Source organism: Rattus norvegicus, chromosome 15 (assembly GCF_021556685.1).
Source record: "Rattus norvegicus strain SHRSP/BbbUtx chromosome 15, alternate assembly SHRSP_T2T, whole genome shotgun sequence".
Taxonomy (NCBI): Eukaryota; Metazoa; Chordata; class Mammalia; order Rodentia; family Muridae; genus Rattus; species Rattus norvegicus.
Window position 1 is genome coordinate 18,749,275 of NC_141548.1, and position 27,861 is coordinate 18,777,135.

The following is a 27,861-nucleotide window of genomic DNA, read 5'->3' on the forward strand; positions in this document are numbered from 1 at the left end:
AGTTTAATTCATTTGAGAAACTATTTTAAGTAGCCAGATGATTTTACTTGATCAATTTTAAAACCATAATATTTATCCAGTGAACTCTTTTTTTTTCTTTCTAACTTTCTAACCCAAGATTGAGAACACACGTTATTGGAATCAGATAAGCTGGTTCAAAATCTGCAGAATCCATGTGTACTGCTATGGATTTGACACATAATTATCAAGCTTAAGTTAATTAGACTAATGCTCAGAAAATCTGGCCTGGCAGCTTACACTAAGTAATTATATATACTAATTAAAAGTGGGTTTAGGGAGACGGCTTAGCAAGTAAAGTATTTGCATGCAAACAAGAGGACTTGAGTTCGGATCGCTACAACCCAGAAAAAGATCTAGGTACAGCCATAGTGGCTATTCCCAGGGCAGGACAGGGTATGAAAACAGTGGAGATGATTATTGTCTAGTCTGGCTTCAATCTCCATGCTTAGAAAAAAATTAAAATAATATGAGGTCAGAATGATTGAGGAAGACATCCTTATCCAACATCGACCTTTGGCTTCTGTAGACACAAACATGAGTGTGTGCTCCTAAGTATAGGATGATACATGCATGGACACACACACACACACACATATACACACATTTAAAAAGTATAATTCACAGTGAATAGATGCAAACAAAACCCTACTCAGTACAACCTGTGCATATGTACATCTAAGATGCCATTTGTGGAAGGTACGTACAATAGAAGGGATCAGAAGATATCATTCCAAGTCCTCTACAAAGTGAGTTTTCCAGTTACTTGTCCTGTTACTCTTATAAATTTTTTGTTAAAAGCAACTTAAGGAAATAAGGGTTGATTTGGGCTCACAGGTCAAGGGTATAGTCAATCACTATGGGGCAGCCATGTTGTAAAGAGCATGAAGTAGCTTACCACATTGGGTTATCTGTCAGGAAGTAGAGGGACAAATGCTGCTACTTATCTTTCTTTACACTTCTTCTTCAGTCTGGGAGCCCAACTCATGGAATGGTGTTACTCACATTTAGTTGGCCCTTCCCTCCTCAGTTAATTTAGTCTAGAAACTTCCTTGTAGGCAGATCCGCAGGTATGCATCCCAAGGGATTTTGGGACTTGTCACCCTGATTATAAAGATCACCCATAACAATCAGTCACTAAGTTCCCTTAATCAGTGGAGGGTGTGCAGGAGTCACTGCAGGGCCATCTCAAGATGGTGACTAGCCATGGGTTCACACTGGCTAGTAGACCATCCGAAGTACCCCCAAATCCTGAAATGCCAACATTCTCCTTTCTCAAGTTTCTCCTTCCAATACTGGTTCCTGTGCAATAGCCAGAGGTTAGTTTGCTTGTGATTTTTCCAAGCTCTTAAACAGAGTAACTGTCACTAGCAGTATATACAGCCAGCCCATATATAGGCATAGGCATATCTTTTCTTTGACTTTCTGTGTGTTATGTGTTTTTCTTCCAGCTATCCTCTAAAGGGAGAAGGGTATAGCTGCTAGGGTTGTGGGGACAAAAATGGGTTAGGAGGGGATATTCAAGAGCTGTCTCTTTATCCACATCCTTAATAAGTTTACTGATCCACCAAACTTTGATGAATAACTGTCATTAAATATTCAGATTGATGAGAGCTATGAAGAAATCTGATTTGTTCTGTATATCTGTTCTACCATGTCTCTCTTCTTGCCTTAGAATTTTGCAGTTTACAAAGCATAATCAATTCATTAATGGAGGCCAGAGGATGGGGAGACCCATATCATCCTCCTGAGTATTCTTTTCGGTCAGTTCATTTAGATAAAAAGTACTTCATAATCACCTTCTGCATGTCTGTTTATGATTTTGCCAGGTCATCATTATTAGAGTATTAGATTTAAAGTCATGGTTAAAGCATTTGATCGAACTATAATCACTGATGTTTTGAAGGTTAATGTAAGATGGGCTGTCATATAAAGACATGATTTTGCCCACATGCAAGATATAATTTAGTGAGGAAGACAGAGACATATGATTGTACTTCTAATATATCACCTGAAGTCTCTGAGATGGACATCTCATCCTTTGCTGAATCTGGGGAATAAATGTGTTCAATGAGCCAGAGAACAGCAAGTACGATGGGTTGGTGGTCCGCAGAGCAGGCTTTCTAGAAAACAATGCATATTCATATGGGCCGAGAGATGAGGATGAAGTGGAAACTAAGGGCCTTTAATACCAAGGAGGTAGGCCCAAGACCAAAGAATGAGATATCAAGAATCAGAAAACCAACTGAAATTACCCTGAATATTACTCATAATCTAGTTTCTACCTTCGAAATGGGCAAGTCTCTGTTGTGTGCTTCTTCATGATTTGAATCCTGAAGTTTGTTTTTTTCTGAGAAAAGGTCTTACTATGTATCCCTAGTTGGCTTAGATCTTACTGTGTAGACTAGGTTGACATTGACCTTACAGGTGTTAAAAAGGCCTTGATTAGAGCCCTGTGGAAATCCATCAGAGAAAGCTATTTATCTTGCCTAAATGGAGACCTTCCATTCCAAGCTTCATAAAACATTAAAATTAATCCAGTTTGTTTAGTCAAACACTTGAGCTAGGCACCAGACTCAAGGAAGATGGATTTACCTTAAGCCCTAAAGGAGATAGAAGCGATGGTTGTCCCTTTGATGATGTGTGCATTTTTCCTTCAGCATCTCTGTCCTCTATGCATTCTTCCCATGGCCTACGAGATTCTGTAAGTCTTCCAGTCTTCTCAAGTCCTCATTCAGAAAGATGTAACTTTCCTTTTTTCTCCTCCTTAGTCTATCTTTCAGATACTGCTCAAGTAAACTTTCTTTTTCCTGGTACTTTGGGCTTTTACTATTTTCTCTAAAGTTCTCCTCCTCGCTCTGTGGTTGCATGTCTGTCTGTTGTGTGGCTGACCCCTGGGCAGTTTTAACTCACGTGCTTGCCTTAGAGGCACTGTTCCCTAACCTCCACATACTTCTTTTCTTTAGTTTTTAGCTCCAAGTTAAAAGCTAGAAGCCAGCTACACCTATTACTTTTTAACAGAGGGTCGTTTTTAAAACAGAAAAGCAATTGAGAACTTCAGGCATTTGAACCAATTTTTGTAGTTGCTTACATCCCCAGACCTTGTTTTGCCTCTATGTATGGTGAGGCAATTGAATAAGATGCTATCTATCAGTGATTCTCAACCTGTAGGTTATGACCCCTTTGGGAGTCATGTATCAGATATCCTGCATATCAGACATTTACATTATTATCCATAACAGTAGCAAAATTACAGTTACGAAGCAGCAATAAAATAATTTTATGGTTATTGGGTCTCTATAATATGAGGAACTTTATTTAAGGGTCACAACATGAGGAAATTTATTTAAGGGTCATAGCCCCTTTCTCAGGAAGGCTGAGAACCACCACTATATATGAAAATGCTTCAGTGGGGATAGTCAGATGGTTCAGTGGCTAATGGCATTTGCTTTATAGTAATGGAGGCTGGAGTTCAAACTTCAATACCCAACAGCAACTATACTACAGTGCCAGATCCCAGGGATGCAGGAATGGGAAGTTCACTGGAGTTCTACACCGCCCAGCCTAGCTGAGAAAACATGGGTCCCAGGGTCAGAGAGAGACCTTACCATAAAGAAATAGGTAAAGAGTGATAGAGGATATTGCATGGTTACTCTTTCCTCTGGACATAACATATTGCTATTTTGGACTTCACCCTTGGTAGCCATGGCAACTAGAGCAGAACAACACAATGTTAGCCATGCCTGTAGTAATAGTATTGGAGCTATTTACACTTCCTAGTAGATGAAGGTCATAAGACCCTCATCTGAGATTCCAGGTGCTACTCTTACACTCTTTCCCTAGCTGCAGGTGATCTTTGGTGGTGCTCAAGTACATAAAAAGTAAAGGGTTAATTAAAAATGGGACCCAAGGGTGTAACTTCCTTGAGGTTGTCAACCATGATAGGGTAAGACTGGGGTGCTACATGTTTTCCAGTGTTATCTACACTCCTGTGAGTGACCTTTCACTTGAGCTCTGTTAGCAAACTCAATAAAATCACTGGTCTTACCAAATTAGATTCTGATGAAATCAAACTTTGGTCTACTGTTGGTTACCATGTAGGATAAATGGACATTTGCATGCATGCCCAAGGAAAAGGTTGCACAGCAAAGGAGAATGACTGACAACGTACAGTCTTTGTACATATAGCTACTCACATATGTGTACATACACTTTCTACAGATTCATACATGTTTTATTTAGTCAACTAATTTAAAAGTGCTTCACTGTCAATACTTCATTCTATTAGGAAATCTTTGAAAATGTTAGGTATTTTTGAATTAAAAAAATATAGAAGCACGGTACTATAGTTTTAACACAGAGTATAAGATCATATCTCTCAACCTTTACTTCGTCATCTGAGAAGCAAGATTTAAGCACCATGGGGAATTTAGTCTCATAAGGAAACTTGACGCAAGCCAGGGTCATGTGGTAATGGTGAACCTTAATTGGGAAAATGCCTCTAACAGACTGACCTGTAGTTAACTCTGTTTTCTTTATTAGTGTGGGAAAACCTGGCCTGGTGTGGGTAGCACCACCCTGGAGCACATGGTTTGGGGTGGTATAAGAAAGCAAACTGGATGAGCCATTGGGGCAAGCTGGTATGAAGCATTCTGGCATGGGCTCTGCTTTAGTTCCTGCCATCGGTCCCTGTCCAGCCTTGGTTTCTCCTGATCATGGACCATTACCTGAAAGCCAAATAAGCCCTTTACTTCCCACGCTGCTTTAGTCATGGTGCTTGACAACAGTAACAGAAACCCCAAGCCATCTTTTTTGTAGAAGCACAGTGTATCTGGCACCTAGCACAGTACCAAGTTAAAAGCAGGTCCTCCATTAGTTGTAATCAAAATAGAACAACATAATCATGGCATCATTATTCTTGGGCTCCAACACCTTAGTGTCCACTCTTCTAGAGCAGAAAGGACACAGAACTGGACCAAGGACATTTCTCCCTCATCCAGGAAAGTGGGCCATTTTCCATAGAACACCATTTATTTCTGGTGGGTTTTCTGCCTTTTGGCTGAAAGACCCAGTCCTGCATCTAACTTCTTTTGTAAGTAGATGGGTTGTCTGTGCACCCAAAGCCCAAACTAACCATTTGCCAAGTGAAAGGACAGTTAATCACTGGGCTTTTTTGTCTCTGGAATGCCAAAAATCAGTTTGACCAACTTGAGAGTATTTGATTTTGGCATCCAGTTAATCACAATCTGATGGCCAATCAGGAGCACTTGCAGATTTGGACTAATACATTGGCTACTAGGCTTCTGTCTAATGTCAATAAACTGGAGTCAGTTACTGCCAATGTCAAAATTGTTTCAAAGTGAATTGCTTTTTTCGTTATTATGTGCCTGTTTTCTTTTTTTTTAAATTTTTTTTTTATTAACTTGAGTATTTCTTATATACATTTCGAGTGTTATTCCCTTTCCCGGTTTCCGGGCAAACATCCCCCTCCCCCCTCCCCTTCCATATGGGTGTTCCCCTCCCAGCCCTCCCTCCATTGCCGCCCTCCCCCCAACAGTCTAGTTCACTGGGGGTTCAGTCTTAGCAGGACCCAGGGCTTCCCCTTCCACTGGTGCTCTTACTAGGATATTCATTGCTACCTATGAGGTCAGAGTCCAGGGTCAGTCCATGTATAGTCTTTAGGTAGTGGCTTAGTCCCTGGAAGCTCTGGTTGCTTGGCATTGTTGTACATATGGGGTCTCCAGCCCCTTCAAGCTCTTCCAGTTCTTTCTCTGATTCCTTCAACGGGGGTCCTATTCTCAGTTCAGTGGTTTGCTGCTGGCATTCACCACTGTATTTGCTGTATTCTGGCTGTGTCTCTCAGGAGCGATCTACATCCGGCTCCTGTCGTTCTGCACTTCTTTGCTTCATCCATCTTGTCAAATTGGGTGGCTGTATATGTATAGGCCACATGTGGGGCAGGCTCTGAATGGGAGTTCCTTCAGTCTCTGTTTTAATCTTTGCCTCTCCCTTCCCTGCCAAGGGTATTCTTTTTCCTCATTTAAAGAAGGAGTGAAGCATTCACATTTTGATCATCCGTCTTGAGTTTCGTTTGTTCTAGGGATCTAGGGTAATTCAAGCATTTGGGCTAATAGCCACTTATCAATGAGGGCATACCATGTATATCTTTCTGTGATTGGGTTATCTCACTCAGAATGATATTTTCCAGTTCCAACCATTTGCCTACGAATTTCATAAAGTCATTGTTTTTGATAGCTGAGTAATATTCCATTGTGTAGATGTACCACATTTTCTGTATCCATTCCTCTGTTGAAGGGCATCTGGGTTCTTTCCAGCTTCTGGCTATTATAAATAAGGCTGCAATGAACATAGTGGAGCACGTGTCTTTTTTATATGTTGGGGCATCTTTTGGGTATATGCCCAAGAGAGGTATAGCTGGATCCTCAGGCAGTTCAATGTCCAATTTTCTGAGGATTCTCCAGACTGATTTCCAGAATGGTTGTACCAGTTTGCAATCCCACCAACAATGGAGGAGTGTTCCTCTTCCTCCACATCCTCGCCAGCATCTGTTGTCCCCTGAGTTTTTGATCTTAGCCATTCTCACTGGTGTGAGGTGAAATCTCAGGGTTGTTTTGATTTGCATTTCCCTTATGACTAAAGATGTTGAACATTTCTTTAGGTGTTTCTCAGCCATTCGGCATTCCTCAGCTGTGAATTCTTTGTTTAGCTCTGAACCCCATTTTTTAATAGGGTTATTTGTTTCCCTGCGGTCTAACTTCTTGAGTTCTTTGTATATTTTGGATATAAGGCCTCAATCTGTTGTAGGATTGGTAAAGATCTTTTCCCAATCGGTTGGTTGCCGTTTTGTCCTAACCACCGTGTCCTTTGCCTTACAGAAGCTTTGTAGTTTTATGAGATCCCATTTGTCGATTCTTGATCTTAGAGCGTAAGCCATTGGTGTTTTGTTTAGGAAATTTTTTCCAGTGCCCATGTGTTCCAGATGCTTCCCTAGTTTTTCTTCTATTAGTTTGAGTGTGTCTGGTTTGATGTGGAGGTCCTTGATCCACTTGGACTTAAGCTTTGTACAGGGTGATAAGCATGGATCGATCTGCATTCTTCTACATGTTGACCTCCAGTTGAACCAGCACCATTTGCTGAAAATGCTGTCTTTTTTCCATTTGATGGTTTTGGCTCCTTTGTCAAAAATCAAGTGACCATAGGTGTGTGGGTTCATTTCTGGGTCTTCAATTCTATTCCATTGGTCTATCTGTCTGTCTCTGTACCAATACCATGCAGTTTTTATCACTATTGCTCTGTAATACTGCTTGAGTTCAGGGATAGTGATTCCCCCTGAAGTCCTTTTATTATTTTTTGTTATTTGTTATTCCAGATGAATTTGCAAATTGTTCTGTCTAACTCTTTGAAGAATTAGGTTGGTATTTTGATGGGGATTGCATTGAATCTGTAGATTGCTTTTGGTAAAATGGCCATTTTTACTATATTAATCCTGCCAATCCATGAGCATGGGAGATCTTTCCATCTTCTGAGGTCTTCTTCAATTTCCTTCTTCAGTGTCTTGAAGTTCTTATTGTACAGATCTTTTACTTGCTTTGTTAAAGTCACACCGAGGTACTTTATATTATTTGGGTCTATTATGAAGGGTGTCGTTTCACTAATTTCTTTCTCGGCTTGTTTCTCTTTTGTATAGAGGAAGGCAAATGATTTATTTGAGTTAATTTTATACACAGCCACTTTGCTGAAGTTGTTTATCAGCTTTAGTAGTTCTCTGGTGGAACTTTTGGAATCACTTAAATATACTATCATATCATCTGCAAATAGTGATATTTTGACTTCTTCTTTTGCGATCTGTATCCCCTTGACCTCCTTTTGTTGTCTGATTGCTCTGGCTAGAACTTCAAGAACTATATTGAATAAGTAGGGAGAGAGTGGGCAGCCTTGTCTAGTCCCTGATTTTAGTGGGATTGCTTCAAGTTTCTCTCCATTTAGTTTAATGTTAGCAACTGGTTGGCTGTATATGGCTTTTACTATGTTCAGGTATGGGCCTTGAATTCCTATTCTTTCCAGGACTTTTATCATGAAGGGGTGTTGAATTTTGTCAAATGCTTTCGCAGCATCTAATGAAATGATCATGTGGTTTTGTTCTTTCAGTTTGTTTATATAATGGATCACATTGATGGTTTTCCGTATATTAAACCATCCCTGCATGCCTGGGATGAAGCCTACTTGTTCATGGTGGATGATTGTTTTGATGTGCTCTTGGATTCGGTTTGCCAGAATTTTGTTGAGTATTTTTGCGTCGATATTCATAAGGGAAATTGGTCTGAAGTTCTCTTTCTTTGTTGTGTCTTTGTGTGGTTTAGGTATAAGAGTAATTGTGGCTTCGTAGAAGGTATTCGGTAGTGATCCATCTGTTTCAATTTTGTGGAATAGTTTGGATAATATTGGTATGAGTTCTTCTATGAAGGTCTGATAGAATTCTGCACTAAACCCGTCTGGACCTGGGCTCTTTTTGGTTGGGAGACCTTTAATGACTGCTTCTATTTCCTTAGGAGTTATGGGGTTGTTTAACTGGTTTATCTGTTCCTGATCTGTTCCTGGTATCTGTCTAGGAAATTGTCCATTTCCTGAAGATTTTCAAGTTTTGTTGAATATAGGTTTTTATAGTAAGATCTGATGATTTTTTTTATTTCCTCTGAATCTGTAGTTATGTCTCCCTTTTCATTTCTGATTTTGTTAATTTGGACGCACTCTCTGTGTCCTCTCGTTAGTCTGGCTAAGGGTTTATCTATCTTGTTGATTTTCTCAAAGAACCAACTTTTGGTTCTGTTGATTCTTTCTATGGTCCTTTTTGTTTCTACTTGGTTGATTTCAGCTCTGAGTTTGATTATTTCCTGCCTTCTACTCCTCCTGGGTGTATTTGCTTCTTTTTGTTCTAGAGCTTTTAGGTGTGCTGTCAAGCTGCTGACATATGCTCTTTCCTGTTTCTTTCTGCAGGCACTCAGCGCTATGAGTTTTCCTCTTAGCACAGCTTTCATTGTGTCCCATAAGTTTGGGTATGTTGTACCTTCATTTTCATTAAATTCTAAAAAGTTTTTAATTTCTTTCTTTATTTCTTCCTTGACCAGGTTATCATTGAGTAGAGCATTGTTCAATTTCCAAGTATATGTGGGCATTCTTCCTTGATTGTTATTGAAGACCAGTTTTAGGCCGTGGTGGTCCGATAGCACGCATGGGATTATTTCTATCTTTCTGTACCTGTTGAGGCCCGTTTTTTGACCAACTATATGGTCAATTTTGGACAAAGTACCCTGAGGAGCTGAGAAGAAGGTATATCCTTTTGCTTTAGGATAGAATGTTCTATAAATATCCGTTAAGTCCATTTGGCTCATGACTTCTCTTAGCCTGTCTACATCTCTGTGTAATTTCTGTTTCCATGATCTGTCCATTGATGAGAGTGGGGTGTTGAAATCTCCCACTATTATTGTGTGAGGTGCAATGTGTGTTTTGAGCTTTAGTAAGGTTTCTTTTACGTATGTAGGTGCCCTTGTATTTGGGGCATAGATATTTAGGATTGAGAGTTCATCTTGGTTGATTTTTCCTTGGATGAATATGAAGTGTCCTTCCTTATCTTTTTTGATGACTTTTAATTGAAAATTGATTTTATTTGATATTAGAATGACTACTCCAGCTTGCTTCTTCTGACCATTTGCTTGGAAAGTTGTTTTCCAGCCTTTCACTCTGAGGTAATGTCTGTCTTTGTCTCTGAGGTGTGTTTCCTGTAGGCAGCAGAATGCAGGGTCCTCGTTGCGTATCCAGTTTGTTAATCTATGTTTTTTTATTGGGGAGTTGAGGCCATTGATGTTGAGAGATATTAAGGAATAGTGGTTATTGCTTCCCGTTATATTCATATTTGGATGTGAGGTTATGTTTGTGTGCTTTTCTTCTCTTTGTTTTGTTGCCAAGAAGATTAGTTTCTTGCTTCTTCTAGGGTATAGCTTGCCTCCTTATGTTGGGCTTTACCCTTTATTATCCTTTGTAGTGCTGGATTTGTAGAAAGATATTGTGTAAATTTGGTTTTGTCATGGAATATCTTGGTTTCTCCATCTATGTTAATTGAGAGTTTTGCAGGATACAGTAACCTGGGCAGGCACTTTTGTTCTCTTAGGGTCTGTATGACATCTGTCCAGGATCTTCTGGCCTTCATAGTTTCTGGCGAAAAGTCTGGTGTGATTCTGATAGGTCTGCCTTTATATGTTACTTGACCTTTTTCCCTTACTGCTTTTAATATTCTTTCTTTATTTTGTGCGTTTGGTGTTTTGACTATTATGTGACTGGAGGTGTTTCTTTTCTGGTCCAATCTATTTGGAGTTCTGTAGGCTTCTTGTAGGCCTATGGGTATCTCTTTTTTTAGGTTAGGGAAGTTTTCTTCTATGATTTTGTTGAAGATATTTACTGGTCCTTTGAGGTGGGAGTCTTCACTCTCTTCTATACCTATTATCCTTAGGTTTGATCTTCTCATTGAGTCCTGGATTTCCTGTATGTTTTGGACCAGTAGCTTTTTCCGCTTTACATTATCTTTGACAGTTGAGTCAATGATTTCTATGGAATCTTCTGCTCCTGAGATTCTCTCTTCCATCTCTTGTATTCTGTTGGTGAAGCTTGTATCTACAGCTCCTTGTCTCTTCTTTTGGTTTTCTATATCCAGGGTTGTTTCCATGTATTCTTTCTTGATTGTCTATTTCCATTTTTAATTCCTTCAACTGTTTGATTGTGTTTTCCTGGAATTCTTTCAGGGATTTTTGTGACTCCTCTCTATGGGCTTCTACTTGTTTATTTATGATTTCCTGATATTCTTTCAGGGATTTTTGTGTCTCCTCTCTATGGGCTTCTACTTGTTTATTTATGTTTTCCTGGAATTCTTTCAGGCATTTTTGCGATTCCTCTCTGTAGGCTTCTACTTGTTTATTAATGTTTTCCTGTGTTTCTCTAAGGTAGTTCTTCACGTCTTTCTTGAAGTCCTCCAGCATCATGATCAAATATGATTTTGAAACTAGATCTTGCTTTTCTGGTGTGTTTGGACATTCTATGTTTGTTTTGGTGGGAGAATTGAGCTCCGATGATGCCATGTAGTCTTGGTTTCTGTTGCTTGGGTTCCTGCGCTTGCCTCTCGCCATCAGATTATCTCTAGTGTTACTTTGTTCTGCTATTTCTGACAGTGGCTAGACTGGCCTATAAGCCTGTGTGTCAGGAGTGCTGTAGACCTGTTTTACTGTTTTCTTTTAGCCAGTTATGGGGACAGAGTGTTCTGCTTTCGTGCGTGTAGTTTTTCCTCTGTACAGGTCTTCAGCTGTTCCTGTGGGCCTGTGTCTTGAGTTCACCAGGCAGGTCACTTGCAGCATACAAGTTGGTCTTACCTGTAGTCCCGAGGCTCAAGTTCGCTCTCGGGGTGCTGCCCACGGGCTCTCTGCAGCGGCAGCAACCAGGAAGACCTGTGCCGCCCCTTCTGGGAGCTTCAGTGCACCAGGGTTCCAGATGGCCTTTGGTGTTTTCCTCTGGCGTCCGAGATGTGTGTGCAGAGAGCAGTCTCTTCTGGTTTCCCAGGCTTGTCTGCCTCTCTGAAGGTTTAGCTCTCCCTCCCACGGGATTTGGGTGTAGAGAACTGTTTATCCGGTCTGTTTCCTTCAGGTTCCGGCGGTGTCTCAGGCAGGGGTCCTGCTGCTCCTGGGTCCTCCCCAACGGGAGCCCAGAGGCCTTATACAGTTTCCTCTTTGGCCAGGGATGTGGGCATGGGTGGGCAGTGTTGGTGGTCTCTTCTGCTCTGCAGCCTCAGGAGTGCCCACCTGACCAGGCAGTGAGGTCTCTTTCCCATGGGGTCTGGGAGCAGAGAGCTGCTGCGGGCCAGGATCCGCGGGTGTGGGACTTCCGGTAAACACAGGACGTGCCCGGTCCTAGAGGAATTCTGCCTCTGTGTGTCCCAATTTCACCAGGCAGCTTTCTTGCAGCAGACAAGTTGGTCTTACCTGTGGTCTCGAGGCTCAAGTTTGCTCTCGGGGTGCTGCCCACGGGCTCTCTGCGGCGGCAGCAACCAGGAAGACCTGTCATGTGCCTGTTTTCTATACAAGTAGCAATCAGTACACTGTTCCTTTCCCCCAATGCAAGGCAGCAAAAATGGAGGCAGATTTGCAGAACCCTTAAAATATAGTCTCGGTTTAGGAATCAACCTAAACAAACAGACACAAAAAGGTTATGAAATATGTAAAGTGCATGAAATTTTCTTGTGATTGCAGGCATGTTAATAACATCTAGACCAGATGTCCTCTGCTTCAGAAATGGGACATTAAAGCAAAACTGTGGAACAGAGAACATGGTGGTGAATATCTCACAGTCATAAAGCTTATATGACAGACAAGTTTGAGTTAAGAAAAAGCCTTGTGTAGAGTGTTATATTCAAAATAGATATTATAGGCCATTCAGCAAAGGGCACACAGATTCCAGATGTGTAGGGCCATGACTGAACTGTAGAGGTTTGTCATGGACACAGAGTGTGTACTACCTACGTCCCATGGAGGTTCTTGTAATGGGAACAAATTTCCATCATGAAATCTCACACCCTCTCCTGTGACCCAAGCATTGTCACTTTTGGGTCCCTTTGAGGCTGTTTTGTAGTTCACTAACTGGTTTTAATGACTAGTAGGTACCTGCAATTCCACTGCCTAAAAGAAAAATGTATTTGTAAGTGTCCTACATCAAAGCAAATGGTAATCTCAAAGTCCTAATCTTTTCCCCCCAAAACACTGTTATCCTCCACACTACATCTCACATCACACCACAGCTCTGCATTCCTTTTTTTTTTTTTTTTTTGTTTTTAATATACTTTCAGGCATATTTGTTTTTAACTTCATACAAAATAAGCATCAGGTTGTATCTTTTCTTTGAATAACTATTAATATTTCCTAAATAATATGTTAAGATTTGTCTCTATAGGTTATGTCATTATCAGACATTTGGTTTGCTAACTTTATAATACTTTATATTAATATTCGATATATTTTGAATATATCACACTATTCATCCCTGCTCTTGGGAATCAATGATTTGCATGTCCCTATTTAAATGTTTTTAATCTTATTTATATTTATTTAGATTTTTCTCTCTGTGTGTACGTACAAGCACATGGATGCCAGAGAACAATTCATTGGAGTTGATTTTATCCTTCCACCATATGAGTTCTGGGCATTGAACTTGTATCATTAACCTTAGAAGCAGGTATCTTTACCTGATAAGCCATATGGCTAGCTTGCCCATGATATTTTAATTAGCTATTGAACATTTTCATACATGTCTCATATGTATGCAGTAATTTCTATTAGGTATATTCCTGCTTGTGTTATTAGTGGATTATGGGCTATTCTGATGCCAATATTAGACAGTAGTGTCAATGTATACTCTTATAATTAATGTCAGGTGACCCTAAGGGTCCATATCCTCCTACAGTATTGACAAGGATAGGCATAACTCAAATTAGCCAATAGCTGAAGATGATACTTTTTACATTATCTTTTTTAAATTATTTATTTATTTATCATAGTACACTATGGCTGTCTTCAGACACACCAGAAGAGGGTATCAGATCCCATTACCATGTGGTTGCTGGGAATTGAACTCAGGACCTCTGGAAGAGCAGTCAGTGCTCTTAACCACTGAGCCATCTCTCCAGCCCCACTTTTACATTATCTTAGTATGTGTGTGGGTGACACTAATTCCATAGACTTAGGACAAAGAGTTGAGAAAGGGAAGGTTTGGATAAGGGCTTTGCATCACTATTGACGATTTGTTTTCCTTGCTTTATAATAGTCTAATTTCCTGATACATTACACTTTATTCCTCTCCTCCAGTGAAACATTACTAATCTACATGCATGTTACAGAGTGCAATTCTAACACAACTGAACAGTGAAGGAGCACACTGTCATCCTCATACTTGTCATGAAGGCTATGACATCAGCACCCTGAAAAGCAATATGGCAGGTAGGATTCAAATGGTGCAGGACTCCTATTTGGTTCAGAATGGCTTAAGTCAATTGCCATGTCAAACTCCAATTCTAGGAGCAAGCATTTGTCACATATTTGTGTCTAGGGCTTTAAGTAGAAATTATAAGAATTCATTTCAAAGCATTTTTACCTTTTGACTTTTCAAAATCCCTTTAATCTTTGAGTAGAATAAAGGTGAGATCAATTAAAAGATTAAGTGTCCTGAAAGCTTTCGATGAATTCTTCACTCAACAACTCCCAACAATAACACTTTCGGCTGAATCAGGAATAACAAAAATACATTTTTCAAATAAAGACATATATGCTCATCTGTATCTCCACCTGTATCTCTTAGGCAAGACCCTCTCTATGGCCTCTTAAGAATTCTCAGTAATAAAACTGGAGGCACGAGATTCATAGTAGGAAGCTGAGATAGGGGAGGTTTTTTTTTTAGAATGATGTTTCGAAATTGTCACAACCCTGCTACTGCATTTTAAATTTTCACAGTGGTAAAATTGTGTGTGTGTGACAAGGAGAGAGAGAGAGAGAGAGAGAGAGAGAGAGAGAGAGAGAGAGAGAGAGAGAAAGAGAGAGAGTGTGTTAAAGTTGCAGTTGCCTTATATCTCTATGGCATATGTTGGTTCTGGGTTGTGAACAGTTATAGGGGGTATATAAAATGAACCAATAGCAAGGAAAGCTTGGCTTCTTTCAAATATTCTGGCTAAAAGGGGAGAAAAGCATTTAAATCGTTGGTGAGAAAGATCTGCTGTCATGCATGGTAAGCTCAGAGTTCCCACTGCAGTTGGGGCTTTATGTCTTCATTAAAGGAGGGTTTTAAAGGAAATAGAAAGGCATTGGGAAAGGTTGGCTCCTAGTGTTTATGCAACTCATTCACACAGGCCAGACTCTTCAAAGGGCACTGGGACAGCTCAAGTGATAAATGAATAGATTTGTAGGCATCGGAGATGGTGACTTCCAGTGGGTGAGGAAGAGTTCCAGAGGGTGTGGCTTTGTCACCTGTGGCAGAACCCCATTCTTGTAGAAGGAAGCCTAATGACCAATCCAGCTGCGTTGTGAGAAGAGAGGTTTGTGTTAGTCAGGGGTTCTAGTGCCAGCCCCAGGCTAGTTGCTATGTGTGCGGCTCTTGTAGCACTGACCAACATGCAACAGGCATACAATAGGATGTTTTCCAAGGCTCTTGTATCCTCCTGGCTGTGAGGAGGTCACCACTTGTGCAGACAACTCACAGCTCATCTACTTCTGTGTGTAAAGTATCCCATTAACAGGGCCTGATGTTAAGGAGGATGGAAGGTTCACGAAGTAAGCATGTATCCAAGCAGTGGCACTGCCCATGACTGGAGGTGACACTGAGGGAAGCCCCTTCTTGACTGCCCTCTCTACCTTCAGCTCCCTGGACCTGGGATTGCTGCTTCTGCCTGACTCTGTCTTCTGAGTGCATGGGAAGAGACTAAATAAGAACGAACTGTTCAATCCATGTTCTCTCCGACACTTGTGGCTCACATGCTTGTCTTTTGCCTTCTCTTCAAGACTTGCTCTCTGTGCTCCATTGCTGGCCGTTCGCCCAGTAAGCAGTCCATAGAGCACCTCTTTCCTTCCTCACAGACTCTGCACTTGGTGATTTGTCTTCTCTCTCAACTTAGTGGTCCCTGTCCTCAAAGCACCTTTTCAAGACCACACTGCCTATGTCATTCCCTGCTGCTCTTTCTCATAGAAGTGACTGGCTTGAGTAGCATGGACTATAAAGTATAGGCTTTCCCCCTTCTCTTCCTTGTTATTGCCAAAACAGTACTATAAATCAGATATTTCTCTGCTACTCATGTTGCATTAAATGTTTCAAGTAACCAAGGGATGGTTGAAAGTATACAGAACTGTATATAAAACAAACAGCGCATCATCTTGTCTAAAGTTCAGATTTTCACCCTATTGAGGTAGAATGAGTTCTAAACTCTTTGTGGGAGAATGAAGGATAATCATACCTGTTAGCTGTCTGCCTACAGCCTCTCAAGGGTGCTAAGTGCTATCTAAACTGCTTACTGTTGGCGTGTGAAATACTATGAACCAGCATAATAATATTTGTTGAATAATGGAGGGGATTCAGCCAAGAACGAGCATCAAATGCATAGGAACAAGGAGTGTTGCCAAACCCCATCTGGGCCAGCTTTTCCAAATGTGTTTTATCTCGAGAACACAGTTGATGCTGCTTAGAATATTGGGTTAAGAAAACATCTGAGGCTGTGTCTACATGCATTATTAGTTGTGAGCTGGTCTGCCTCTCTTGGCTGTGTGTTGGCTTAGCTTCCTGTAGGGCAGACATTCCACCCTCTTAGGAGCGAGTTATCTTGCCTAGGGAGCATGCTTCCAAAGACCCTGTGAGGTGCCTTTGAAAAACTAAGCCATATGTGGCTGAACAAATATGAAACAAAGTGCTCGAGAGATTCAAAAGGAGGCAGAAATTGGCCCTCTGCCTTTTCCACCCCCTGTTCTAAGTACTGAAGGTTGACATCACTCCAGGATTAAAGCAGAGCACACTCTTGCTCAAATACCAATATCTGAAACACAGGGGGAAAAGGCTTACAGAACATAACTGGCCAAAGAAATTGCTTTTTGAATAAACACTTCCTTCTCCGGAGTTGTGCCATGGCAGACGCCGCTTTTAGAAAGAGTTTCATTTCATTTCTCAGTGAGCATGTTTTTAGAAGCAGAAAGCCCGAGGAAATCAAACTGGTAGAAATCTCTAGTCCCTGTCAGTTCACAAATTTCCCACCCACTGGAAAGCCAGTAGAGCTCAGCCGCCATGGAGCCTGGGGCGAGACATCGACAGTCCATGATTACTTCCCGGGAGCTGCTCTGTGATGCAATTTGGCCCCCAAATGAAGGGGGCTCCAGCTGGCCTTTGGTTCCAGCTTGAATCTATCTGCAAATGTGCTTGTGTTTCCCATGCTGCTGTTCAGCCCATGTGCACAAAAATGTTGACCAAATCAAAATTCCAGAGCGATTAGCAAGGGGTTTAGCTGTCTAGTGGGAGTCAACAAACTTCAACTAAAAAAAAAAAAAAAAACCCAACAACAACAACAAATAAAAAGCCAACAACAAAACTGCTCCAAAATAGCCATGGCATGGGCTGAATTAGTTATATTCCTAGCTGGCTTGAGGGTTCCATTTGGAAAATGGGAACACTGAAGTTCGGTAGTATGTTGGGAAGGAAACAGCAGTTCAGTGACACATTGGACACCAGAAAGGCTGCTGTTGTCAGAAAGGTGGGATGGTGAGGCTACAAAAAGGGATATTACTGTGGCTTATCCATTTCTGCCAGAAATGTAGAAGTGAGACTGGAAGATTTTTACTAAAGTGAATGTTGTCGGAGGCCTGTAATTATTTGAAGAGCAAAGGCCTGCTAATGGATGCAATTGATCTTTTGACCAAACTCTTGCTATGATGGGGTCTTCATGGGAACGGCCAGCCCGGCTGAGACATGAGTCAGTCATGGTCCCACTAAACATGATTTTCCATGTGAAAGAATTTACCAGTGATGGCATCCTAAAATGAAGGCAAGCCATACTCGGTCTGGTCTGCTGATGATTCTCAAGCATGATAAGTTATACATCAGCTCACACAGCTCAGCTCTGGACTTTCTCCAGCCCTGCTATGCTGTAAGAAATTATGTTGACTAGACATGAAGCATCATGGATGGCCATTGAGTTTTTGTCACATATACATCTCCACATAGCTACAGCGATTACTCTGCTGACAGGTGACTCTGCATGTTTTGGTTGAAACCAGCTCTGTTCAGAACCCAGAGTCACATCCGCTGTTTGTTTGACTACCCCGGACATGATTCTTAGTGGTAACTGCACAATATACTGTAAGTTGTTTAAGGCAGTGTTTTGATGCCACATGAGCAACCTGAAAGGCCCACTCTTGTTTGTACAGGTTTTATGAGTACACTCTATATTGCCAGGGTGTTCGCGGTTAGCTGAGTAATATCTAGTCCAGAGCTCACAGCGTCTCATCTGCCGCTTTGGTAATTGGTTCAACAATGTGATACTTTTATGTATAATTGGGTAAGCAATTGGACTCTGTTATAGTACAGTGGTTTGGCATAATTATTTTCCAGTGCTGTGGTTTTCCTCATTGATAAATACTTTGGGAGTTACAAATTCTTAAACATCAACACTCTATACTTCTTAAAAGAGGGATGACACTAATTACTAGAGGAGCAGATTCAGCATTCTGGCGCCATAGGCAATACATACACATGAAAAGTATTTCACGCAAGTTATGGTTAAATTAAATCTTTGGCAACTACTAAAATGATGGATGCTCTGATGATGACCGAATTTCTCTATAATCTGATAAATAACTAGCTTTGCCATATCTCCAGTGAGTGAAGACCACAGAGTATCTATGGGATTCATCATCTAAATAGAAAGGAAACAGCAAATGCATTGTTTTAATGAAGAGATATTTGAAGAGCTCAAGGGTTGTAAAGAAAGAGAAACAACAGGCAAAGCCCCAGGTTAAAGTAAGGACTGAGCAGGGCTTAGTGGTCTCACCTGTAACTCTATTAGGCAGGAGTCCAAGGTAGGAGGATGAACCAGGACTACATAGCTAGACCCTGTCACAAAGCAAAGCAAGAGCCAAGAGGTGATTTGTCAGGCCAGGAAGACAGTGCAAAGTGGGTGCTCATATTGGCAAACCTGCCCAGCACTCAGAAAGTCTATTTCTTGTTCACCAGGCAAAGCGTTGAGAGAAGGCACAGGTGGGGCCGAGCAAGAAATAAGAGAGCATTGTGGATACTACAGTGTAGCTTAGTGTCAGGGGAAGATGGCACATGGTTTCTTGAAGACTTTGGCTATTCTTTGACTAGATATAGGCAGAACATCTTTGGGCAAGAAGAGAAGGATTGTCATGCAGGTTTGGGGCAGTTTTTTAGGGGGCCAGGATGCTTGTACTTTATTGACAAGTGTCAGGACAGAGAAGAGATCTAAAAGGCAAGGTCAAGTCCCTGGCTCAGTACCAGCGTAGGTTATAGGGAAGCCAAGCTGATCCCCCAGTCTCATCTTTCATTGTCCTCCTATGGCAGCTACCATAACTTATCCCCTCTAACTCACCCCCGAGCCAATCCTTAGGGGAGGTACTCTGGTCCTTTCACCATCCTGCTTCTGACTCTGTAGTATCTATTTACTCTGCACACAAACTAAAACCCACACTGTCTAAGCATACCTACTTTTTCGTAATACATTTTTCCAATTAACTCCTCTTTTCAACTTCAATAAGTGTCCTGCAAAGAGAACTGAGATAATTTGCCATAATTGAAAATGATCTAAACAAAACAGTCTTGTGGCAGATACGGTGACATTCTAGACGGCTTCTCTCACTGTGTCAGAAGTCATGTTGGTGCCACATTGAGGACATATTGACACTCATTAAGACTGTTTTTCAGTCAATTAGTAGGGGCTAAAACATAACCAAGAAGAGTAGAATTCAAAGCTAGATAATACTTATTTTTAAAGATTAATTATTGTATTATTTTATTTGTATGAACATGTTGCCTGCATATATATGTCTGCGAACCACATATCCAACATCCACAGAGGACATAATAGAGTTCAAATCTCCTGCAAATTTGAGTTACAAATGGATGAGAGTCACCATGTGTGTGCTGGGAATTGAATCTAGGTCCCCTGCAAGAGCCAAATGCATTTGTAAGCACCCAGAACACCCCCTAGCCTACAAATTCAAAGGTATTTGTAGTTTTGCATGTGTAGAACTGGGTCCCATCCCCGGGCCACTGACATGTTCGTCCTAACTTTAAAGGATGGGACAGTCAGGTCCTGGTTAGAAGCTGCCCATGGCATGTAAGGATTCAGCAGGAAAGTTGTGGTTAGCTGATGATGGCACATGATACTGGATCCCTGGCTCAGGTAGCAACCCTTTCTCATACAAGGCATTAAGCCCACTCCAGATCTCTGTGATGTTTAAAGACGAAGTCAGATCTTCACCCTAGGGAACTATTCCCCTTTTCCCAGAACATTTGAATGGGACTTCCCAGTCCATTTTTATCATTCCAGTTCTTATTACATGATGAGTACACGAATCTGCCTGCCTTGTTGAATAAGTCTTCAGAAGACAAGGGTTTTCAGCTTACTTATCAAGATACCACACATAAAAGAGTACAGAGCCTGGGATAAGCATGTGCCTGATAAAGTTAGCTTAGGTAAGCACAATAACAAGAGAATCATCTTTAAAAAGAAAAGATTAAATTTCCCATTTAAAACAATTCTTTTCCTTTTAATGATTTATTTATGTTAACGCTTACATAAACAGAAAAACCTGCCCATGGAAATGGTTTATTTAAACTCTTTCTTCTGTTTGTTGTTCTATAAAACTGATAACCATAAAATAAATCCTTTTATAAGAGCTACCAACTTTCTCCTCAGATACTTGCTTTTTAAGGAACACGTTAAATTGGTTTTCTCCCTTTTGAAGGCAGCTTGACATTTACTCCAGGTTAGTTCCACATTCTACAAAACATTCAAATTACTGTGAATCATTTCTCCTACTGTATTCCATTACAGAACTAGAGAAGCATCAATAGCCAAGAAGCGGGAGCATCCCATGGGGGAATTAATCATTTCCCCATATACCTTGCGATAACACACTCGATGTGCAGGGGGAGTCGTGTCAGAATCCACACAGATCAGCACTTCTAGCAGAAATCCTCTTAACACTTCCTTCCCCGAATATCATTTCAAGCAGATCAAGTAAGATGACTGCAGATACATTAAAAAAAAAAAAAAAAAACCAAACTCTTTTTCAAAAGTTTTACAGAAGCAGAACTCCCTTGGAGGAACCATTACATATTTCAGGGTGTTGAACAGGAATAAAGACTTTGGTTCAAGTTTTTGAAAACGTTGTCACTTTGCTCCAGACCTTCCATCAAATGACAAAGCATCTGTGAGGAATTTCAACTCTTCTTCTGGCATCAGAGAGAAGAGAACCTTGATGATGAGCGCTGTCACAGCAAGCCGAGTCACATTTAACTTCTGGGGCTTAAGGCAGAGAAGAGAGATGGAGCATTCCAGAACCTCAAATCCCAGTGCAGTCAGAAGTGCTGCTACGCAGTATACCACAGGAATAAAACCCGTGACAACCAAACTGTGACACTCTTGATGACGGGTCACATTTTGATCTCAGAGATGGTGAAATGTAAAGAAGTGTACATTTCGCGACCCATGCACTACAGAGTTACAATGGGGCTCATGATCTGTATAAGATGCCATGCTATCCATGCTAGAGGTCCATCATGCTATCTTTTTTTTTTTTTTTTTTTTTTTTTTAGTTCTTTTTTTCAGAGCTGGGGACCGAACCCAGGGCCTTGTGCTTCCTAGGTAAGCGCTCTACCACTGAGCTAAATCCCCAACCCCCATCATGCTATCTTTTAATTTGTTATGTTTGAGCAACCTGCTCCCACATTGGTCCACATCTAAATAGGTTTGGGAACAGCCAGCTTACCAGCTGCAGTTCAGAGTCTTCCGGTGGCAACTTTTTAAGGGCCCTCTAAGGTGAGTTACCATATCACATATGGAAGCCCTTTTAAATTGGGTTTCAGATAAGCGAAAACACGTAGAGATGGGAAAATGGCTGTGAGTAAAGTGTTTGATGCATAGCATGATGATTGAGTGTGGTTCCCAACACCCGGGGGGAAGGTTGGCATTGCACTGTGTCACTGTACTCTTAGACTCTAGCATCTTGTCTGGTGAGCCAGTCTAGTTGAATCAGTGAGCTTCAAATTCAGTGAGACACTGTTAGACAATACAGTGATAATGGAAGATACTTGGCATTGACCACCAGGCTTCCCCATATGTATAAAAAAAGGACACACATGTGCACTCACATATGTACACACACACACACACGCACACACTCACTCAATTTTTAGTATAAGTATGTTCCTAGATGATTCATGAAATGTTGCTATGTCAAATAATTAACTGAATGTCTTACTAACGATAAATGGACCAAACGTGGCAAGTGTGCTCTAAGGAGACTTTGGGTCGCCTTTGACCTTCCCATGTGTTTTCCCTCTAGGATACTGATTTGCTTCCTGTAATAAATCTGTGTTAATAACTTACTACCTCCTTGTCAACCAAGAAGCTACGGATTACTGTGCACAGTTATAGAACTGAAGGATCTAAGTTCTATGTCATTCTATGAATTAATCAACAAGGACTTCACCTCTGCCTATAACTTTTTTTTTTTTTTTTTCGGCTGAGGTACAAAATGGGTACCACTAAGAAGCCATGAAAGTAGGTGTCCTACTCTTGGAAGCAACTTGCTGACGTGGTCAATGGTCACTTGTGAGAACAGTATATCTAGCCTAATACTGATAATAAGAATAGCAACACCTAGAAGTTACAAGTACTTTCTGTGCCAGGCACTGGTGATAAGTCTTCTCTGACTTTCCTTTTATAAGGAGGAAAACCGAGCTAGAGGAATTTGTTTCTGATACAGTTAAATCATAGACTATTGGTATTGGCTGGTTTTGTGTGTCAACTTGACACAAGCTGAAGTTATCACAGAGAAAGGAGCCTCAGTTGTGGAACTGCCTCCATGAGATCCAGCTGTAAGGCCTTTTTTTCAAATAGTGATCAAGCAGGGAAGACCTAGCCCATTGTGGGTGGTGCTATCCCTGAGCTGGTAGTTTTGGGTTCTATAAAAAAGCAAGCTGAGTAAGCCAGGGAAAACAAGCCAGTGAGTAATATCTCTCCATGGATTCTGCATCAGCTCCTGCTTCCTGCCCTGTGTGAGTTCCAGTTCTGACTTTCTTTGGTGTGATGAGCAATGACTTGGAAGTGTAAGCCGAATAAACCCTTTCCTCACTAACTTGCTTTTTGGTCATGATGTTTGTGCTGGAATAGAAACCCTGACTAAGACACTATTGTCTTAGATAGGGTTTTCTTGCTGTGAAGTGACATCATGACCATGGCAACTCTTATATAGGATATTTAGTTGGAACTGGCTTATAGTTTCAGAAGCTACAGTCCATTATTCTCAAGGCAGGAAGCATGGCGGCATGCAGGCAGACATAGCACTAAAGGAGCTAAGAGTTCTAGATATTGATCATCAGGCAGCAGAAGGAGACTGTGTTCCATAATGGGTGTAGCTTGAGCATAGGAGACCTTCAAGCCTGCCCCTACAATGACATACTTCCTCCAAAGAGGCCACAGCTAATAGTGTCACTCACTGTGACCAAGCCTTCAAACACATGGGGATCATTCCTGCCCAGACCACCACAACTCTGCTTTATTGACCTGGGGAACCCTTGTTAGATACTCCTTAAATAATATCCTCTCTCCCATAACTTTTCTGTTGTCTGTTTGAGACAGGGCCTCTCTGTGTAGCCCTGACTGTCCTGGAACTCACAGAGATCCACCTGCCTCTGCCCCCCAAATTAAAGGCATGCCTGGCTAACATAAGACCATTTCTTTGTGAAATCTAGGTGACCTCCACCCAGCTCCTACCCATTTGGTAATCCTATAGCATTAGAAATCAACCATTTAGTATCTATTTTTCATGTGTGGGTGCCTTTGACTACAGAAAACACCAGTCCCTGGCACTGGAGGGACAGATAGGACATTGGGTATGATAAGTAGGCATTGATTGACTTTCCCTTCTTGCAGCCTACTCTGGAAATTCATCTACAAATGAAACTCCCCCCACTATGGCTCATACAAGGCAAACCTGCCTTTTGGGTAAACTACTGCTGAAGATCATGGAGCTCTGCTTTTTTTTTTCTTTTTAATAAAAAAATTGTATTTACTTAGCATTCAGGATGTCAACAAAACAGCTGCAATTTTTTTTTGCAATTACAGAGTGGTATTCAGTTAACAGAACAACAATTATCTTTGTATACGCTGCATCAGAAACAACTGAAGATGGAAAAAATAAAAAGAAAACCGAGAGAAAAAAAAAGAAAAAAAAACCAAACTATTGTCCCCATATATAACTAATTTGTGCTGTGCACCAATAAGAACCTGCTTTAATTTCCATGCCAATTTACAGATCCCAGACTGTACCAGGCAAGGTTAGTGGCTATTGAAAATACCACCAGGACAGGGCTATCTAAAGACACACTCGGTAGTGTGTTAATTATACAAAAAAAAGACACTGTACTGTTTAAGAACAAATCTTACACAGCCTTACATTTCAATTTTTTTCTTTAAAAGGAGTGAGTTGTGTACAGGGTGAGTTGTGTGCTTTATAGACAAGAAAAAAATCTGTGCTAGAACCAACTTATTCATCATCATCTTCTTCTTCATCTTCATCTTCCTCTCTTCCTCGTCTTCCTTCTTTTCCTTGCTCTTCTCCGCCTTGACCACCCCCTTTTTCGCTGCATCAGGTTTTCCTTTAGCTCTGTAGGCAGCAATATCCTTCTCATACTTCTCCTTCAGCTTGGCGACCTTCTTCTCACAGGGCTGCTTGTCATCCACGGCAGTGTTGTTCCACATCTCTCCTAGTTTCTTTGCAACATCACCAATGGATAAGCCAGGATGCTCGCCTGTGATTTTTGGGCGGTACTCAAAACAGAAGAAGAAGAAGGCCGGAGAAGGAGGCCTCTTGGGGGCATTGGGGTCCTTGAACTTCTTTTTGGTCTCCCCTTTGGGAAGGTGTAGGCTTTCATTTCTCTTTCATAATGAGCCTTGTCAGCCTTTGCCATATCTTCAAATTTCCCCTTTTAGCAGATATGGTCTTCCACCTCTCTGAACACTTCTTGGAGAACTCTGAGAAGCTGACAGAAGCATCCAGGTGCCTCTTCTTGTGCTCCTCCCAGCAGGTTTGCACAAAGAATGCATATGAGGACATTTTGCCCCTCGGCTTCTTAGGATCTCCTTTGCCCATGTTTAGTTGATTTTTCCTCCGCGAGGCACAGAGTCCCCCAGTGCCGGTCCGGCTCTCTCTTGCCCCAGCGCTGTCACTATAGAGCTCAATGTACTGCCGGAGCTCTGCTTCTTAGCCTGGTAACAGATCATTGCCACCACAGTCTAGGGTTGCCTCAGATTCTTTTTGCAAACTTCTGCAGGTTTAAATTTCCTAGTCTCCATCTTGACTCTTCTAAGGAACAAATCTTGCTGCCCTCCCAGGCTGTCCCAAGCTTCCTAGTCCCTTCTAGTGCAACCTCCGGCACTAGTTACCATGATCAAGGTACTTAGACAAATCTTGCCTTCCAGATGCCCCTTTGATTTACAGTAAACAAAAGTAAAGTAGTCGCCAGTGGGGTTTGCAAAGGACAGATGCGATGCAGTTTGAAAGGACACGAGCAGTAGGCTTAGAGATATATGAGTCAGAGTGGGCCCTGGATCCATGGGTGTTATCTGCGGAGTCAAGCAACCACGGATCAAAAATGGCAGAAAACAAATGGCATCTCTACTGACCACCAGCAGAATAACTGTTTTCACATCATTTGTGCTGTATTGGGATTTGTAGATAATTTACATGAGGGAACGTATGTCAGATGATATGCAAAGGTTATAGGAAAATAGATAAATTTTACATCTAAGACTTGAACAACTCTAGATTTTGGTATCCTAGGAAAAGTTTCTGTCACCATGGATACAAGTTGACAGCCATACTTCTGTTCATATAAGTGCCCTTACCAACATTCAAAGATTTCTTTCCTGTAAAAGTTCAATTTTTTTCTTTTGTTTTCTTTTCGAAATCTCTAAACATTGAGTCCGAATCCTTGGTGTGTCTTTTAAGGTTTCTCTAGTAAGTTCATTGATAATTCGGGGTTGAGCTGTTTTACAGAAAATCGCAAGCTTCCAACTGGAGTCTTCAAAAGTTTTACTGATAAGAGTCATGTCCAACAGAACTCTGCGAACATGTTTAGCTTGCGCTACTGGTTTCCTAGTTCCTGTAAATAATGTCTAAGTGCTGCCATCTGTAAGGCATATGATACCAACAGAAGGGTGCCTAATAACCAGGAAGCATTAACGTTCTTAGCCTCTAAATTATTTGGAATCAGCTGGTATGGTCTGTGTTGACAAGGCTGCTTTAAGCTTGATTTCTGTGTCTTCCTAAAGCAATGCCACAGTGGGAAGGCCATCTTCTCTAGCTCCTTATCTTCCACATCAAACTGTTAGAAGATGGATTTATAACAGACCTAAAGGTACTAGCAAAATGAAAATTAGTTCTTGGGTAGAATAGCAATCCCATTTGACTTGCCCGTAGCAACTGTGTCATATCTGCTTCTATGAACAAGGAAATGACTTCTTAATGTACTTTTCTTCCACTAAGAAGAATTAAATCTGTGTGGCAAAATGGAAAACCAGTATGCTGGCAGCCAAATTCTGAAAGGAAGATCCATGACCCTCATAAAGATATTTGTGGTCTAGTTCTATGCTAATGAGCCTCATTTAAGCTCAGACTTGCTCAGTGTGGAAATATAGCCCTGCTGGAGAGCAAGGATATCTTTCCCACACTGTGTTGCCTTCCACATCAAAGTCACCCTGAGATAAATGGGGGAAATTCTCTGTCTGCTGCATGCAGGCTGCCAAGGTAGAGTTTCTGCAGTAGGATGAGGTATTGGGGGTCCAAGAAAATGAGCATTGCTAGTTTAGTTGGAAATTTTTATTTATGAGTATTGTGTATATCATATGTAGTTGGGGTTAGTGGATCCACACATGCGTGTGGAGGTCAGAGGACAACTGTGTGGAGTGATTGTCCCCTTTCATTTTTACCATAGTTTCCATGATCAGCTTGCCAAGTTTCTACCTTATTCTTTGAAACAGCATGTTTTGTTGAGCTTGCAAGGTTCTTTTCAAAGTATCCATGTTCAAATGTAAACAGTAGCTATAGAATTGCCCATTTGTGCAGATTGTCCAAGATTAAGGAATAAATATGGTTAGGGACGATGCTGGCACCTAGCATTTCTTACCTAGGTAAGTAAATGAATTTCCTCCAGGGCAAATGGAATTAGGTAATGTCTGCCTACCTACAGGAGGCTGTAAGGTTGTGTGTGAGATAACGACCACCAGAGACATTGGCCTCGGCGTCATAAGTGTTGGCCACCATCAGCAGCACTATTGAAGAATCTAAGTCACAGTAACAAAAATCACGACCCTGTGCATCTGTGAACAAGCCTCACTGATAACTTATCACTGCACTTGAAGGACAGGATTGGTGACAAAGCTGAAATACAATAGAAGATTAAACTCAACTGAAAACCTACTCAGATAGAATGGACATATGTTCACTGTATACAGAGATGTTACATACATAGTTGTAAATATATATATGTAAAATATATGTACATATATGTGAATATGTGAATATATACTTATACACAGAGATACATATACAGAGAATGGTCTAAGGAGGAACTGAATTACCTAAGTTATTAATATTCTACACTATTTTCTCATAGTTTCTATTACAGCAGGTGCACTTAGATTCAAAAACCTGCCACTTCTTGAAAAACAAACTAGAAAAAAAAACCTGATAATGAAAAGTGTATTCATTCATAGTGTTGGCAAATTTGAGTGTCTAGATTCAGAATTTCTTCCAGTCACAGTACTTACAATTCCTTGGAGCTCATAAAAGACAGTGAAAGCCAGACAGAGTGGCAGGTAAACTGTAGGCCAGAATGGAGGATGTCCAGCCGGGATGGCTGGAGACAAGGCACAACTGCAGTCGAGAAAATCAATAACTGAACAGTGCCTGGCAAGCAGAAAGAGCCACAGAGGCTGTGGTGAATGGTGGGACGTCATTC

General features: G+C 41.1%; 1 protein-coding gene across 17 annotated transcripts in view; it reads left to right on the forward strand.

The window, feature by feature from the left end:
- The window catches only part of Fhit (fragile histidine triad diadenosine triphosphatase), a 1,549,291-nt gene that overhangs the window by 1,492,262 nt on the left and 29,168 nt on the right, over positions 1-27,861 (forward strand).